This window comes from Maylandia zebra, linkage group LG5 (assembly GCF_041146795.1).
Source record: "Maylandia zebra isolate NMK-2024a linkage group LG5, Mzebra_GT3a, whole genome shotgun sequence".
NCBI lineage: Eukaryota > Metazoa > Chordata > Actinopteri > Cichliformes > Cichlidae > Maylandia > Maylandia zebra.
In genome coordinates, this window is record NC_135171.1 from 9,489,209 (window position 1) to 9,494,035 (window position 4,827).

Genomic DNA, 4,827 nt, shown 5'->3' on the forward strand with positions numbered 1-4,827 from the left:
TTTGTCATCAGCAAATACTTGGATGATTAGATAATGAATATGAATTTAATTCAGATCTAAATTGCTGGGCAAACTCTGTGTTAGACCCGTAAGCAGCACTGTTCTGCCTTTTGTTTTCTGTAACTGTTTTCACGGACCAGGGAGGCAAGCCCATGTTTTCTGGTTTGTTATTTTCAGGCAGGTCATCTGATCTGGTATTGATGCACATTATATTTTTAAGCAGATAAATTACTTCTCTAAAGAAGAGATGTTACCTCACTCACATTATTCGCAGGTACTTGACCCTCCAGTTTCCATTCAGACTGATGAAGGCATCACCTATAGACATTCTGACTCCAGTCCCTGGCACCAGGTCCACTGAAGACTTTGGTATTCCCACCTTCAATACACGTATACTGGAAGAATTCGTGTTTTGTTTGTTTAAGCGGCAACAGGAAAAAAATACTTTGTAAGAGAATTTAGAGACATGTTGAACAAACTGGAGCCTTACTTTGACAAATTGTACTGGACTTTTCCAATCGGAGACACCCTCTGTTCCCCTGAAAAGTCTGGAACTTGGATAGAATTGAGTTTCTGCTGCATGTCAGCCATACCCAGTTGCCTGCCTAACAAAATGTAAAGAAAAATAATTTACTGAGCAAACACTGGAGAAATCAGTCCTTTTTGAGCAAGAGGACAGCTTTTACACAAACCTTACCATATTCAAAGCCTTTTTCTGTCAACCTGACCTTTACTCCAGGATTGATGCTTAAGGTTGCGGGGAAGAGAGCCCCCAGAACCAGCCAACAGCACAGGAACATCTTCAGATCTGAGCCATGAAGAATAAGAAGACCAAGGAATATTTATACAAGCACAAAAGCAGAAGAAGCTAAGCTTCTGCTTATGAAATCTATGGGGAAAAATTGGAGAGCAATAAAATCCAGCTTCTTCTTTTAGTGACAGTTTACAAGAACATGTACCAATTCAACAGTACTGACATACAGAGCTTAGTGGAGCAGCAATGCAAAGCAGTTTATTTCACCACTTCCTCGGGTTGATTAGAGTGAAAGCCTATGAAAGAGCTAACGGCCATTGCTCCACATGAGACTGCATAAGATTGAATGACAAATTACATAATGATGAAGTTTAGTTATACAATGACAACACAGTTATCACACACTTAGTTCATGTGTCTCAACATTTAATTTTGTTAACAAATAAACCACAACAGAAAACTACTAACGATTTGTAATCAGAGCTATACAAAAAAGCTCTAACATTAAGTCTTAGAAAAAGTTAAAGACATCTAGCTGTTAAATCGAGAGCACCTTAAATTTAGAGTCACACTGAACATCAAAAGTTATCCTGGTGCTATAGACACCTGAAGATGTTTTAGGTGTATTTGGCAGCAGGTACAGGTGTGACTGTGAACCTGAATGAAACGGTTGCCCATCTTCTAGGAAAGGTGCCCAAACACCATTGCTCTCTCCAAATCCATCCTATTTTTTTCTACTTTTGCTTTTTGGTAGTGTCATTGTTACTGCAAGACACAGTGCAAGAGTGTGACAGAGATACCAGGAGATATGCTGTTAAACAAGGAGAGCAGGACTAGTGATGGCTGCTTTGTGCAATGAGGAACAGAACAAACGCTGTCAGTCATGCAGCGGGACTTGCCCAGCACCATGTATCCATTGGAATTCCCCATAGAATACCAGAACTGGCTGGTTTGCTCTGACATCCTGTTTTCATCACACATCGGAGGCTCACACAATTTCTGTTAACAGGGAAAGACTTTCTGGCAAAACAGTGACGAGAAATTTGCAAAGAGCGTGTCAGTGGTGGGAGCCATTACTCCTGTACTAGCCCCCCTTGTGTTGTGTTGTGGTCAAATTTGACCAATTTAATAGTTTTATGTCTGAAAAGTGTTGTTAATTTGATCACACAGACTTAAGATTCTGTGATTTTCTCCACAAAGAGGATGTCAACGCACAACCTAAATTTGATTAATTTGCATAACATTTTGTGTATTTTATTGAGCATTTTTACACTCTTGGTGTTCCTGGTCAAACGTAATCCCATTAATAGAAATGATTCGTTGTTTTCTAAGCCTTGCTCACAGAGCACTGTCTGGCAGCACCGTGGCAGGTCGATATAGAGTGAGGCTCGTGATTACACATTTGATCACCACACTGGTGAGGAGAAAGAGAAGCCAGGAAACTGACACTGAAGATGGAAAGAGAAGCCAGGAAACTGACACTGAAGATGGATTAGAGGGGGAAGTGTCAGAAGTTGAATATAATCCAGACCAAGAAATGACTAATTAGGGCGAATCCACTGATGTAGATAATGGCTATGCTGATGCTGATGTCACATTCAAGTCAAAGACTTGGACTTAATCCCCACCTGAGAATCAAGGTGGGCTTTTAGCTGAAAATGTCACAAGTAAGCAGCCTAATGGTACAGTCTGGTTTACTTTTCTTACAGATTCATGATGGAACTTTAGTCCTCCTTTGAAATGAGTTATAGTTGGTTTCACAACAACAATTTCAGAATGCTGCCTCATCCACAGTGCTTAGCTGATTGATCTTGTAGGGTTCATTTTTGTTCCTTCACCTGATTCAAATTGTGAATACTTAGCTTCCCTGAATTTTTCCATGGTTGTTTGTTATTTGAAAAAAGATAAAAATGTTGAATAAGTTGAAATGTTCCACACTGTGCCTCTGTGAGTGTTCCAGAATCCAGAATGACCTCTCCATGTAAAGACCATTTCCCCCCTGCATCTTTGCGGATTTGAAAGTTAACTGGTCTTCACGTTGCAGTGCAGAGTGATTGCCCTACACTCTTTGATCCTGTTCAAAAGCAGAATCCAAAAGCGGATTGTTTGCAGAATGGTTCCTGACTTCAACCTTTACTTCTTTCTGATATTTTTATATTTGAAAAAACTCAAATATATTTTGATATTTTTAGTGTCAGAAAATTTATTTGAATTTTTGTTATATTTAAACCTGTCATGCATGAATTATGACAACCTCAATCAAGATTTTTTTCTTAAGTATTTTTATTCATCTTTAGGCATGAAAAAAAGACAAAAAAATTTAAAACGTACTTTTCAAAGAGTTTTTTACATGTCCACTTAGGTGGACAACATGTGTTTTAATTTATGAAATTGACAAACGAGTGCACATCAGTGTCTTATGTAGTGGTTTATGTGCAAGTATATACGGTGGCCCTGAAGTGCAAATCACACCAACAAATTGCTAAACACAACAACAAAATTGAGAGGCCCTGAAGTTCAAATCACACCAACAAATTGCTAAACACAACAACAAAATTGAGAAACACAAAAACAAATGGAGAATCACAAAACAAAATTGAGAAGCACAAAAACAAAATTGAGAAGCACAAAATCAAATTAAGAATCACAAAAACAAAACTGAGAAGCACAAAATCAAATTAAGAAGCACAAAAACAAAATTGAGAAGCACAAAAACAAAAGAAGAATCACAAAAACAAATTGAGAAGCACAATTACGTTAAGAAAACCGGAAAGGGTAGGTACCAGTCGGCAACAGGAGACATCACTGATTGGATGTCCGATCTGTTCATCTTTGGAACTGGAAGTTACTCTGCCTGTAGCGCATTTCGTTTGAAGAAGAACGGCGGAATGTTTTGTCCTAGCTGTGGGAAAAAGCTGGTTGAGGAGTCGCCGAACTTTTGCAGCGGCTGTGGCGAGAGGCTTTATCACGCATCTTGCATCGGAGACACTTCACTCCCATTGAGTAAGTTAATAAGCATAATAAAATGTTTGTTATTTATTGATTTATTAGCCTAGCGTTAGCTGTTTCCAGACCATAGCAGACCAGAGGGCTGTTCCACTAAGCGAGCTCAGAAAATCGAGGCTTATTTGAAAATGCACGCAGCTGTCAAAATGACTGCTCAAGACCTTTCTAGTAGTGAAGGTTTGAGGGCAGTTCTAGTGTTAACAAACCTCGCAGCTAGGGTGCCACGGACCAGACTTGTCCACAAGCATATTGCATAAAGAATGAGCAGAAAGACTGCAGGTTAGCCTCGTTCCTGGAACCGAATTTGGGGCAATCGAGCCTGGATTTTCAGAGTGAGCCTGGCTTTTGGGATAAGCTTGCTTCGTGGAACAGTCCTCTGAGCATTTCCACAACTGAAACGATAATAAATTAGTTCATTTATTATGTTTGGTTAACTTTAGGAACTAACACTATTATGTGTCTATACATTAAAACTTACTGGTGTAGAATTGTATTGGTCAATAGTATCAGTTGCATTGTCATTCCTTGGTAGAAATTTTCTAGTGAGATTATTCCGTGTTGTCCTTATTTGCGTGTTGTGTGGACAATGGAATGTCACATGAATGAATGTCTTTAATGTGTGACATTGTAGTACATTTTTCCTTTGTTTCCCTTTAGCATCACAGACTACCTCAAACTGCCCGACTCCAACCTTCAGCACCTTCATAGAATACAGAAAAAAGAAAAATGAAGAGAGGCAAAAGTTTTCTGAAGGGAGGAAGGGCTTAAAGAAAAAGGAAAAAAGAAAGGTTCAGGTAGTTTGGCTTGCTCAGTCTGAAAACAAGTTGAGGTTAATTTTCTAATGACATTCTTTTGTTATTCCTTAGGGGAGTTGTGTAAAAAATGTTCAGTGTAGTAAAGCTATCCAGAATAAGAACAATTGTTTACGAGTAATTGTACATTTAGGTTGTCAGGAAGATCCCGCTTTTGCAGTTAATAAATATTCAAGTTTGAATAGATCTGCTTAGAGTCATATTAGTATCTACTTGGCCCATTGTTCATGTCTTTTTCCTTACAGATAAATGTCG

The 4,827-nt window shown here is 38.7% G+C and overlaps 1 long non-coding RNA gene across 1 annotated transcript; it reads right to left on the minus strand.

The window, feature by feature from the left end:
- Positions 1-219: 219 nt before the first annotated feature.
- On the minus strand, positions 220-807 carry LOC143418579 (uncharacterized). Its single transcript, XR_013098581.1, has 3 exons — positions 698-807; positions 491-605; positions 220-395 (listed from the first exon to the last, which is right to left on the minus strand). It is a non-coding gene; the product is annotated as an uncharacterized LOC143418579 (long non-coding RNA).
- Positions 808-4,827: the final 4,020 nt, after the last annotated feature.